A 14359-nucleotide genomic window follows, 5' to 3' on the forward strand; every position below is an offset into this window, starting at 1 on the left:
TCAGCCATTCTAAATAATGCCAGTGGTAAAATACGACTTCCATGATTTTTTTTTTTAACTTTATTGTGGTATGAGAGTGATACACATTCATGTAGAAACCACACTTCAAATTTTGAATTTTGATCCTTCGCTGGGCTAACAATATGTGGTGCAATATTCTCTCGTGATGCAGGACAGAGCATGTTTTTCACTTTCCAAACTCTTTATACTTCTTTGATTTCTCTGTTACCTTAATCACCTGTCAAAAACTTTTTAACCTGGAGTCTACAGATAAATAGTTTGTCCATGCATAGGTTTCAGGGGGTCTCTAACCCTCAGGAAATAAATATAAGTGTGAATGTCATTGTGCATATAATGTATTTCAGAAGAGGGTCCACAGTTTTCATCAGATTCTTAGGGTGTTGCGTGAATCAAAAGGATTTAATTATGCCTCTCTAGGAATCCCCTTTTCTCCCTATTAAGTTGAAGGGTCAGTCAGCGTTGTATCTTTTGAGACTGGAATCATACTTTAATGCACATCTGAGGGTCCTGTTAAAATGCAGATTCTGAGTCATAACTTCCCAGGAAATGTATTGCTGCCCCTCCATGAATCACACTTTGAGCCACAAGAATGCAAAACTCATAAAGATTGGCATTTGAGAGCTTTTGCCTCTGAGCTCTCCCAGGAGGCCACAGCCAGTAGACACCACCCAGAGACATGAAACCAAATGTGGTCTCAGCCATCAGATCCTGGGCAACCTGCCTAACTACTCTGAACCGGTTCTCTTGTCTGTAAACAGGCAATTATGATGTTATCTCATTACCAGGATTGTTGTGAGTTAAATTAGATGCCAACTACTATTCTCGGTACAGAGTAGGTACTAAATAACTTTGTTCCCTATTACCCTCCCCGGTGCACTTTTTTGTTTCCTTTTACTGTATTGAGGTGATTACTTAGGAGTTATAACCAGCAAAACTGAGGATCGCCTCAGGTTGAAACAAGTACAGTACTTCATATGCCCAGAATTTCCTTGAAAAAGTTCTCTCTATTTTAATACCTCCTGATCTCAACCAGAATGAGATTTCTAGCCTTTCTACACATCAATTTTCACCAGTCAACTGCCAAAACCAATTGTCTATTTGCTGGGCCTTTTGGCTTTAGCACCTGGTTGCCGTGGGAAGGCTGTCTTTAAACTAATTGTATGACCTTGGTTACTCATTCTCTTATTTTCTTGTCCTTCTCAGATTGTCAAGAATCAAATATGGCTAGGTTGCATGCATCCCAACTCCCAAGTGTCAGGTGAAGCTGGGGCATGTGTTTTGGAATAGGTTATGGTTATTTCTTCTGATAGTTTAGATCACGGCCTTTGCTAGTGAATGATTTCATGCTCTCATTATTAAGCTACAAAGGCAGGATAATTTGCTCACTACTTTTTTATTAGCAAGGTATCAAGGTCATGATTAATGTGGAACTTATACTAATTTGACCTATCAAATTCTCATCATTGGTAAATTCTCTGAATAGATGGTAGTAAACAAATGGAGTAGAAAACAAATGTAGTAGAAAACAGAGGTCCTAATGTATAATTTTTCCATTTTTAAAGTTACCACTTGGAGAAAGAGATCACAATGTAAGAAACAGAGAGAAAGAATGACTCTTGTGTTATTCCTGAAAAACTATTAGGCTCAAGGTTACCAGCCAAGCATAATGCTTGTTTAATTTTCCCATTACCACCTGATCCTGTTTATGTCAGGAACACCTTTAATAGAATGTCACTTCAAATCACCGTGATACCAAGGCAGGGACTGTAATTTACATTAGCTACAAAATGAATACCCTTTCCACGGGGACCCGTGAACTAGCAAGTATATCAGTGACGATGCATGTTGCCTCTGAGATGTCCCTGCAAGCCACAACCATGAACTTGATGGATACCGTCCCCCGAAAGGTCACTTCCTTTTTTCTGACACATAGGTCCAAATGCTCTTCTCCCTCTTTCTGAAGGAGGTTCTGGGTACTGCTCCAGGGAAAAACAAAGACTTGTAGTTTCTGACACTATTATTAAATTTTAGAATCTCTGTCTAAAAAGGGAAGATTTGACTTACCCACCGCACTACTGGAAGTTAGTTTTGGAATCTGGAGTGTGTCAGTGTTCTCAAGGGCCGATGGCTATTTTCAGTGAGTAATGTGACCCCATGAGAGGAATTCCCCAAATGCTTGATTGCTCAGATGTAATTGAAGAAATCTGTACTAGTCTCTTTAACACTGTACTGGTCCTAATATATATAGAGAGGCCGTGTATGTGGTTGGTCATTGGCAGCTAGAGACCAGAAAATACAATAGAGTGAAGTTCATTAGCAAACCTCAAAAAGACAATTTGAAGAACCCAGCTCTAAAAATAAAATTCCTTATAGAAATATCATCTGTTCTTTCCCCGCCCCCCCCCCCCAGAAACTCTATTATTACATCGATAAAGCAGGGATATAAATTGATGGCCATGCCATTTGGTGACAAGAACAACCCTGATGATTGTTCTTAGCCATAATTGGGGCAGCGGAATATTCTTTGATTCTAGAAGTAATTGAAGTTATGGAAACCATTGTTGGGATAGCTAATAGAATTTGTTGCATGGTCAAAAATTCCCACAGCAACTTCACCGTCTTATAGATAACTTACCATTGGACATTCTTTGCAGATGCAAAACCGCAACAATATTCCCTTTAGTCTCTTTGATGTGTTTTGCAGAACTTTGGGTCATGACTCTGAGTTTTCTGCCTTTCAGAGCTACATTGCTCAGACCTGGAGGAGGGCAAGTGGGGGAAAAGTAGTCAGAGTCACACTTGTATGTCTAACTTACAGAGTACGAAATGGAAGCACACTAGCTTTAGAGATACTCTTGGGACTGTTATAGGAACTTGAGTCTTGAAGGGAGTCTGGTGGAGGTTAAAGCATGTCTCTCAAAGGAGCTAAGATCAACAATTTAATGGATGAGGAGAAGTTTACCAAAGCGGGTGGGTGGACAAGGCCATTCCAGTATCTTTGCTATGACCTCAGGGTTTTCTGCTGTTGCCACTTTGCGTGTCATTGTAACCTCTCGGGCACTCTCCCCTGTCCACTGTGACCATGTCAACCTCCCTCACTCTTACAGAAGAGTGGAGGAAGGCAAGCGCCCTGTTCAGTGCATGCATCTCATTCCAGGCTCACTCTCGAGGAAAGTTTTTACTGTCTTTTGACTGTAAGTGCTGCACAGATTGTTCTCTGTTAGAATAGGGGAGAAAACTAGATTTTATTTTCTACCCACCATCACTTTCCCCAAGGACTAATAATTTGAGCTTTACTGTATAGCTATTTCCCCAAATAATTTAAGAACAAAATTGTTACTCTGGAGGGTCTGGCTTTAATGTCGCAGCCATCACACACAGAAAAATTAATCGCCCGAAATTATGATTGGTATTTGAAAAAGAAAGCAGGGCTCACAGAGTTTACATCGTCTGCCAGAGAATTCTGGTGGCTCATCCCGCATGGAAGCTGTGATAGTCTGGCACTTATCAAGAGTTTATGACCCCTGGCTTTTCTAGTAACCTTTGAGATTGACTTAGATTCTTCTGTGAGTAGTGGCATTTCTGAGATTCTGGTGACTTTTTGAGGTCGCTTTATAGTTCTATGTAATACTCCACGTAGTCCAATGTCTCGTATCAATGGGACAGGCACTCTGTAGTCACAGGTCCCACTATACCTGCCTGTTTGCATATCTGTGTAACTCCCTGGTCTTGTGGCCATTGGATTGTTAAACTACTGAAAGACCTTGACACATGTTTCCCATCTAGGTGTCATCTTAGAAACAGTAGACTCAGAGTTTCAAATCCAGGCTGTCATTGCCATCTCATCCAGAGAGTTTTCTGAGAAAAATCTATGAACAAAAGAAGGCAGACAGGAACTTGTATTAATAGCTATCACAGCTTGGGTTTGGTACCTCCAAGCCAGCTATGCTTGATGACAGGACAACGGTCCCTCTTGCCTTTGACACTGTAAGCCCATTCCCTGAATCTCAGTGCTCAGTGCCAAGGTCAAGAGAGTTTTTGAAAAGTAAGTGAGGAAAAACAAAGAATGGAACATTTTCTTCATACTGAGAGGAGAGTTAGCCTGGCTGCACAGCCCGAGATTCCTTATGGTTGCTTACATTGCCAACTCCACTAGAAGAGGAGAGTCCCTAGAGAAAAAAAGTGTCAAAAAGAACCCCCCCCACACACACACACACACACTGACTCAGACCTTTAATCCTTTCCCCAATCACATAAACCTTCCAGTCTTATTTAGCACAGTGGTCTGATGGGACATCTTTAAGCCTCACCGTACTATGTCTTGGACTTTACGGGGTGTTTCTGTGTGGCTGAAGAAAGGTGTTTAGGGTTCATCTTGCACAGGTTCCTGGAGGGGTCTTGTTGGTTGGGGGTGATACTGCCTGGGAATGGCAAAATGGAGAAGGAACAGCCTTCAGCCCTCTGCGAGTGTTCAACATGGGCTCCATAGAAAAGTTGCAGGAGAATTATGGAGATTTGAAGTGTTGAGGCCAGTTCAAAAATTGTTCTTAATTTTTGAAGTGAAATAAAAATTCTCCAGTCTGGATTCTGAAACTTTACATAAAATGGGCCCATGTTATTTTTCTAACTTCATCTCTCTCTTTCCTTAAAAATTACCCCTCCCCTAACCTCATCAGCTGTGCCATCCTGTAATAACTGGGTCCTCCCGTTCTGCAAGTCTACCTCCCATGTACTCTTAAGGCTTAGGTAAGCTGCCCCTTCTCCAAGAATCTTTTACCACCACGGTGCCCTAGGACATCCACGGCTGTCCCACTCTTCCTAATCCTTGGTAAAAATCTGCACTTCACGTAACATTGTCATATTGTACTCAAGTCATTTTTCAAACAGTGCTGATTTTTTTTTGAGAAACAATTATTTATTTCTCAAAATCGGCATCAAGTTTGCAGCAAGTTTCTCTCAGGAGAAATCTTTTACTTCATTGCATTCTCAGGACATTAGTAAATCATACATTCATTCTCCTTATAAACATATGTGACCAGATGGACAGATGAGTGAATCTGCTTATCTCCAAAATTAGTCCACTTACTGGTGGCAGTGAATACTGTAAGGTCAAAAAGGAAAAGGTAAAATCAAGTAACATTTAGTACTTTAGAAGAAGCCCGTCTGCGAGAGACTGGTAACAATTCCTCAAGGAAGCCGAGATTAAGCTTTTTGAGTCACGGTTTCTATGTACACTAGATGTTTATATTGTTCCTCAATTCCTGACACAGCTATGCCTTTCATTTTAATTGACTCAATCAACTGTTGTTTCAATATTTTTTTTAATTTATGTAAGCTCTACATTTTTGTTACGGGAAGATTAGATAATTCAGATTTTAATAAAGAAAGAATTAAAATTAAAATCATGCATAGCACTACCACTTAGAAATAATCACTGTGAACAGTTATTTTTGAAATAATTTGACCCTTTCAGTTCATTATTTCCCCAAAAAAGTTAATCAATTGCATTTTATCAAATGATTATTCTTCCATACATATATGCACTTAAATCCCTTTCTAGACTCTCTATATTATTTTTGCCTGCCTGTTAATCTTGTTATTTGAGCAGACCAAAACATTCCATTGGTATTGTGATATTAACAAGGAACTACGTGGAAAAATAACCTTAAAGGTTAGATTTGAAACAAAATATAAGGGAAAAATTTTACTCTGCACAGAATGGTGAATTTCAAGTTTTGCAAAGTCTTTTAAAAGAGGCAATGAGTGGAATATGACTGTATAGATAGAGTTAATATAACTATAAAAGGAGTGTGTCCGTGATAAGCTTTGATTATTAATGGAACATAGATAAAGGAGAGTCAAGGAAGTCAACATAAGTAAAGGAAGCAAACAAACGTAGGGGAAGGTTTATGTTCCTTGGAAAAAGGGAGTTTCAGCTCAAGATTTGAATTATTCCTTGCTGAGATAGCTATACTCCTCTCACAGTGACCCGTGTGCCAGCCTCTCAGAGCCTGACCTTCACTAAACCACGTTTGAATTGCGCTTGCTCCCTTTGCTCTGACTTGCTGCTCATTGAGTTAATCTCTGAATAAAAGCTGGCTTCCCATTGTCTTGCTGACAGGGAGAGAAGGTGCTGGCTTTCGGATGCAGGATGCATGTGTTTAGTCCCTTGACAGTTATTCATCTCATTATTAATTTTGAAATTGCCATTCTCTTGTGAGTTTGTGTATATTGAAGTCACTGAGATGGGTCAGCACATGTAGAAGCAGCACAATGACTCTAAAATAGTTTTTCTCTGAGCAGACCAACCAGACTTATGTAACCGATAGTATTCAACCTTGGTTTCAACTGAACCAAACAGTTTAGATACCTAAAAGTATACTTTCTGTATTTCCATAAATTGGTGTTCACTTTCACTGTTTTGTATTTAAAATAGGGAGAAAAGAGGGCCTCTGGGACTCCCATTTTAATGTCAAATGATTTTAAGGAAGATTGAAGATAAAGACTTACAGATATTAATTATTTACCCCAAGAAAGCATAGTCAGGTTAAAAATGTGTTAACTCTTCTTAAAATGAAACCCTCGTGGTAGTGGCCACTTGTATTACACCAACTCAAAGAGGTCCTCAAGTCTAAGTAAAAGTTTGTGGACTGCTCAAAGACACACAAAAAAAGTTGAAGTCAATGTGTGGACAAATCCTATCTCATTTGTTTTTCCAAATCCCGAAAAACAAGTGGATGGCATTGGGTAGCCGTTCTGTTTATCAAGTAGGACGAGATGAGAAAAAAAGGAAATTTCGTTGCAAGTCTGTTTCTTTTCTTCTTAGAACCATGTAATTCGAAGTGATTGCTCAAAAAGTACTTGCCTTCTCTCACATTCATTTCTCTGTGATCCAAAACTGGTGGAAATTGTTTTTTAAAGATTTTTTATGAGGGTAAAGAAATGCAGTGTATTTCTTTTGGTTTTAAACTTTGAGGAGGGGAATGGTGTTTGGTAACAAGTTGGCAGTTTCAGAAGATGCTAAAAGGTCTCTAACTAGATCATAAACTATCCGACCTCTTCCTTTCTTTTCTCATTCTCTCCAACCCATTTAATTTCCTTCCTTACTTAATCAAAGGGAACTGGACTGTCCTCCTCCTTCAGTGTGTGTCTTTTCCACTAACAGGATGACTTATTTTCCCTCTAGTGTTGCCATTAATGATGTTTTTGCCTGTACAAAATATAGAAAGAGGGGATCACCGTGTTTCCCCGAAAGTAAGACCTAGTCGACCATCAGCTCTAATGCGTCTTTTGGAGCAAAAATTAATATAAGACTCGATCTTATAGTAAAATAAGACCGGCTCTTATATAATATGACATGATATGACATGATATAATATGATATCATACAGGGTCTTATATTAATTTTTGCTCCAAAAGACGCATTAGAGCTGATGGTCCCACTAGATCTTATTTTCAGGGAAACACAGCATTTATTTGGAGCTATATGTTGCTTGTGATTATTTAAACTTGGGTGTTGGTATTACAAAGTAAAGCATGTTTCAACTTGTTCATGAGGTTTTTTTATTTGTTTTTTTTTTGTTTGTTTTTGTACAGATAGTTGTCCTCTCCTATCTTAAAAATTAAAGTATTAAAATCTCACTATTATTCATAATTGAAAAATTATGTTTTGACATGAAATCAGGGAGGAAAGGTAACTTTGTACAGACTTGTCTATACACGACGGTTGCTCTATTACATTTGTTTCTTGTTTTTTCCTTTTATCATAATAATCTATATACATACTTTTTCACAAGCCAAACATCACACAGAATCTTATAATTGAAGTAAAAGCAGCCCTGCACCCCACACCTGAATCCTGCTCCAGACATTATCCACTATCAATAATTTTAACACATTCATCTTTCTCCTTATATTTCTAAATACTGAGTTTATACTTTATTTTTAAATAGAATGCATTTTTTAGTCTTAGATATAATCTACTGACTCTCTTCTTTGGCAGATGAGATTTTGCACTTTCATTTACCTCTGTTCCCACCACACACTTTCCCTCATGAAAATATCCAATACCAAAATTTAGGGTTAAATTAATACTCAGGGTTTGATTGTTATTACTATGTAAATATTGTTCATTAATGAGCCAATTGTGCAATCTATTCTGCTAAAGAGCATGTTTGCTGTTGTTTGTTTTAGGATGAATTAACTCAAATAACATTGGTAACAGGGAAATGATGTCAGTATAATTCAAGTCATCTTGGTTCACATGATGTTTGTCACAGTATGTTAATATTTTGAGGCCATCAGGGGAAAACAACGTGATCTTACAATTAAAACAAAGCCTTAGTATTCTACTAAGTACTTTACAAAACTGCTGAAAATCCTATAAAATACTTTCTTTTAGAACAAGAACTTGCTGGTTTAGTGGCTGCAAGACTACTATACTTTCCACAGTTTTAAACAGTATACATTAAATATTTTCAGAGGCCAAGTGCAGAAGACATTTCCTCTGGTGTTAAAAAATTACTGATGGTGAAGGCTATCCCTTTACCATATCTTTAATTCTGATGAAATTGATCACTCACAAAATGAGAACAAACCAGGTAATCTTAAAAATATATATATATTATTTGAAACCCATCAAAGATCCGAGGGCCCATAGTAACATAATAAATTAAAATATGAGAAATGCCAAGTTCTCTTAGGAGAGATGAAACCCATGGATATGTTCATCTTCAGCAAAGCAGAGAGGAGAAAAGGAAACTATGATAGACCTAGAAGGAAGAAAACAGGTGAACCTCTAAGGATTTGTAAAGACTGAGTATAGGCTGGTGTAAGAGTTCAGAAATCCTGAAGGTCCCATACGTGGGGGAGTGTACACGACCTGCCTCCTCCTCAACACGGGACTTCACTGAGTGCTCACCAGAGAGACTGGTGGCAAGGCAGAAAAACTGAGAGACCCTTCTGAGGTGCAAGTGTCCCAGCCTGCTGTAGTCTGAGGGCAGGGCAAAAGAACTGAGAGAAACCCTCCTACCTTGTAGTCTGAGGGCAGGGCAAAAGAACTGAGAGAAACCCTCCTACCTTGTAGTCTGAGGGCAGGGCAAAAGAACTGAGAGAAACCCTCCTACCCTCCATGCCTTATACTGAATATGAGATGGCAGCAGTCTGTGACTGGGGATGGGGCAAGATAGCTGAAATTCTTCTGAGGCACACACACATGGCGCCTGCCTAATTATGATGGAAGGAAGGAGATATGAGAGAAACTTCACAGGAACTCTCAGCCTTCCACCGAGTGTTATGTAATGGGAGTCAGTCACTGGAGGAGGACCCAGGGCTGAGAGAAACCCTCCACACAGATGCAGAGGCACTGCGGCTGAGAAGGAAAACTGAGGGGAATCCCTAGCACCCTAGGTTTTATACCGGAGATCAGTGTCTTCTACCACCTGAAGAGTCTGGAAAAAGACCTGCATATATAAAGTGAAATGGTTTCAAACAAGGATACCAAAGCAATTCAATAGAGAAATCAAAATCTTTTCAACAAATAATACTTGAAAAACTGGATATCTATCAAGAAAAAAGGAACAACTTACAGCATAAATGAAAACTACTTTGAAATGATTTTTTTCTTAGACCTGAAACTAAAACTATAAAACTTCTAGAAGATAACATAGGAAAACCTTCACTAATTGAGGCAAAGTTTTCTTAGACCAGACTCAGAAAGCATTAACCATAAAAGAGAAGCATTGATAAACTGCATGTCACCAAAACTAAAACTTGTGCTCATGAAAATTTAAGAAAATAGGTGAGCCTCAGACTAGGAAAAAAGTATTCTTAACACTAGTATCTAAGAAAGGATTTCTTTCCCCAGAATATGTAAAGAACTCTTACAACTTAATAATAAAAAGACAAAGAACCCAATGAATGAATGACTTGACAGGTACCTAGCCAGAGAAGATACAGCAATAAGCAAATGAAAAGGCTCTCAACATCATGAGTCACCAGGGAAATGCAATTCAAAACCCCAGTGAGAATCTGCTATATACGGACTAGAATGGTTACAATGAAAAAGACTGACAACACAAAATGTTGCAGAGCCTGTGGAGCAACTAGAACTCTTGTTCATTGCTGCTGGATGTTTTAAATAGTAGAACAACTTTGAAAAACAGTTTGGCAATTTTTTATGAAGTAAAGCATGTACTTATATAACTCAGCAATTGCACTCATAGGTACAAAAACTTTTATAGCTGTTTTATTCATAATTGCCCCAAATTGGAAACTGATCAGGTTTACACCAACAAGAGCATGGATTTACAAAATGTGGTATAGTCAATTAAATACTACTCAATAATAAAAAGGAACAAATTCCTAAAACATACAACAATATGGGTGAATGTTGAAATTCACTATTAAAAAATTCACCAATATCATTATGCTAACTAAGAGAGACCCAACAGAATACTACTTATTGTAAGATTCCAGAAAAGGCAAAACAAATCTATGGTATTTACTTCAAGTGCTGTTTTAACTGGAAAGGACGTAAGGAAACTTTCTGTGGTGATAAAACATTCTCTGCCTTGATGGAGGTGTGGATTACACGAGAGTATGTATTTGTCACAACTCTTGACATGTGCACTTAAGACTTCTGTATTCACTGTAAATTATAGTCAACAATTTTTTTTTTAAGTTTTTCAATCTTATTTTTTTATCAAATGCACCTGACTTATACATTTTCTCCGTTGTGGAGTTAATGTAGCCAGATTTGATTTTATCTTTTAAAACACTTTTAAAGAGTGTATTTTTCCTCCTAAGACTTTGGGGATATACATAATTCATGTCCACAGATATGAACCCAACCTTACATTGAGCTCAGCGAGTGAAGTTCATTCGCGAGCATGTGTAAGGCAGCTTGCTCAGTGGAGAAGTGTCTGAGCATTACAAGCAGCCTGACTAATGGATTCATTATCACACGGAGCATGATTTTACAGTGTTCCAGATGTGTTAAAATTTTGAAGTCAGTGGTCTTAATCCCTATTTTGTGTGATGTCTTAAACAATGGGCTATTCCGAAACACTTAGTCAATAAACATTTTCTAAGAACTCACAGGAGACACAGTCTTACCCAGAGCTGCTTTGCAAATACCAGTAGAGCACTGAGACTAATTTGTTAACAAGCATTGCAGTCTCATTTATCTAAGTCAGCGTTGTCCCTGAAAGTCCTTGGGTCTAGGTCCTCATTTAAATGATTTTTTTTCCTTAAAATGTTAAGAGCTAATTTTTAAAATAATGGAAAAACATTCATTACAGATTTCTTAAAATCATTTAATTAATTCTTTATTCACATATAGTTCCAAATTACAGTTGATTATTATTTTTTTAAACTCTATCCTCAAAAAATGGTGATGTGCTACCATTACGAACATTTAAGAGCCCCATGTGTAGGCCCTGGTATTATTTCTAAGAACTACCTCTTATGTAGCTGAAAAATAGTGAAGGAGTACTTTCAAGGTAATTGGCACATGATGAGCGCTAGAAAAATAATATGAAAAATATGCAACTTCAGCCTGTTCCTGCTCCAACCCTCAAGAGACTCAGAAACACCTCATGATACTGTAGTTTTATAAGTCCGTGCTAGAATTATGTAAAAGTTGCTATGTGGGCAGTGAAGGAGTAAATAACTTCACCTGAGATAGGCTTCAGAGAGGCAGTAACAAAGAAGGAATCTGAGTTTGATAGGCGAACAAGGCAGGAGGATGTATCCCCCGATAGAAAGAATAGCATGTGTGGGGGCAGAAGGCACAGAGCTGAGAAAGATACTCTGCTGTATGTAGAGATTTGCAAGTACTCTGAAAGCACAGAAAAGTAGCTAGGGCGTCATGATGAAAAAGGCCTAAAAGGACATGTTAGAAGTTTTGGCTTTGTCCTACAGAAGTACAGAAATCAAAGATTCTTGAGCACGGAACTGATATGTTCGTATCTCTACTTCAGAAAGATTCCTTTGCTGCCAGTGACGAGGACTTCAAGTTTCCTGCAGCTTGACTAAAAGATGGATGTCTTGACACGTGGTGTTGGAGGAGAGCTCTACGAATACTCTGGCGCTCCAGACAGATGGACAAGTGGGTCCTAGAGCAGATTAAGGCTGGAGGCAGAAATGACAGAACTGAAACTGTCCTACTTCCGGCACATTGTGAGAAGGCAGTGTTCTTTGGAAAAGACAATAATACTGGGGAAAACAGAAGGCAGCAGGAAAAGATGAAGACCAAATGTGCTATGGATTGACTCCATAACACAGGCTGTAGGCGTGGGTCTCCAGGAGCTGAGCAGGGCTCTTGAGGACATTGTGGATGTCACTCCTTCAGAGGGTCAATAGCAGGGCCCCTGACCTCCCTTTTCTTAGAGCATTTACTTCAAAAAACTTGTCCTTGCAAATTTTTCCTCTGTCCTTATGAAATGTATGCAAATCTCCTTAAAAGCATATTGCTGGTTTTACAACCCAGAGAATGTTTTTGTCAAGGACCTTTGAAATGTAAGCATCAAGGAAGATAGCTCCCCTATTTCTCAGTCTCTGTGGGTGGTAGGAATCTAATTACCGTGAGCTACTTTTCCAAGTTGTAAAACTACCTGCTATCATGGAGATGGTAGGAAATTTACTTTTCCTTTGGGTAAGGCCATTTGGCAAACCTGGGTGGCATACAGTCCTTCTCACCCAGGCTCTTAAAAAATTTCAAGCCTTTTGTTTTAGCAGAGTTGAGTTGAGTCTCTCTTCACTTTTGCAATAGTCTTAAAGTCAATAGAAGTAATAGAAATAAAGTCATTCTTCCCTGTTTAATTTTATCCAGTGCATTTCTTTTTTTTTACTTTGACACCAGTTTGGACAATGGTTTTACAGATAACAGATAAGTGGGAGGGGGCATTAAGTGCAGGTGATTAATTATGAATCTATTGCTGTAATGCTGGGAGAGCTACTGAGATTCTATGAGAAATTAGCAGAGAAAGAGACAGAAATAAGAAACATTTAGAGAGTAGAGTCTATAGGACTTGATGAGCATGGATTTTTAGATATGAATGGAGAATGGTTCTCAGCTTGTTGTTGCTGTTTATTTTCAAGAATCAAAACTTTTGACTGGGTGAATGGAGCTAAGATTCACTGATGAAGAGGATAAAATCTCATGTATGAGAATGGCGATGAGTAAGTGCATTTTCCTCATTCCACCTTCCTGGGTTGGTATTTGGAGGCCTGTACAAACTATATACCTCAGACAAAGTTCTACGTGTATTGAAGGCACAGTCCACAGAGAAAACAATGTGGTAGTCGGTGATGAGGGCAGACCTCATCCTGAGAAAATGGAATTTCTCTCACATAGTTCTCCCTTTCAGTGCCCACCGTGAGTTCTCGTAAATACATTGAGGCTTGTAAATACATCAGGACTGTTAGGGGATAGGTACTGTGTTTCCCCCAAAATTAGACCGTGCCGGACAATCAGATCTAATGAATCTTTTGGAACAAAAATTAATATAAGACCCGGTCTTATTTTACTGTAATATAAGACCAGGTCTTTATAATATAACATGATATGATATGACATGACATGACATAACAATATAATATAATATACAAGGTTATATAATATAATATGATATGATATGATATAATATGATATGATATAATACCAGGTCTTATATTAATTTTTGCTGCAAAAGACGCAGTAGAGCTGATTGTCTGGCTAGGTCTTATTTTTGGGGAAACAGGGTAGGCATCTTGCATCTGACCTCAAAATTGATCAAGGCAATCTCATCCCTTCTATTACTTGATTAGATTTAATGCTGGAACAAAGAGGCCATTTGAGAGATATTGGCAAATAATAGCATTGAACAGATTCAGATTTTCTGCATATTTTCAACCAGAACATAAAACTCTGTCTCCAGGGCCATTCTTCACATTTCATCAACAGACGGTGTCCCAGTCAATTGCTGTGCTCTTGTACCAGCATATAAAAATGAAGCAGCTATCCAAGGGTGCATTAAATATAAAACGCCTGAATCATTCTGTCTTACAAGGAAACATATGGGAACCTTTGCTTCCTAATAAAGAAAACAATGGGGGTGGAGGTAGTCGCCACGGGATTAGTCTGCATCACAAAGCTTCCAGACTCAGCACACAGCTTGAACTGTGCAAGTTTTAGGATGCTAACTTTCAAGTATAATGGAATTTTGGAGGAGAGGTATTCATTTCCCAAAATTTCCAATAAACTCAATCCCTCATTGGGTCCAAAAGGCCTAGGTGAGCTTCCTCAGCTTAATATTGAGCTTCTCTAGACAATACTTTATTAATCATGTTCAGTACA

This window comes from Rhinolophus ferrumequinum, chromosome 18 (assembly GCF_004115265.2).
Source record: "Rhinolophus ferrumequinum isolate MPI-CBG mRhiFer1 chromosome 18, mRhiFer1_v1.p, whole genome shotgun sequence".
Classification (NCBI taxonomy): Eukaryota; Metazoa; Chordata; class Mammalia; order Chiroptera; family Rhinolophidae; genus Rhinolophus; species Rhinolophus ferrumequinum.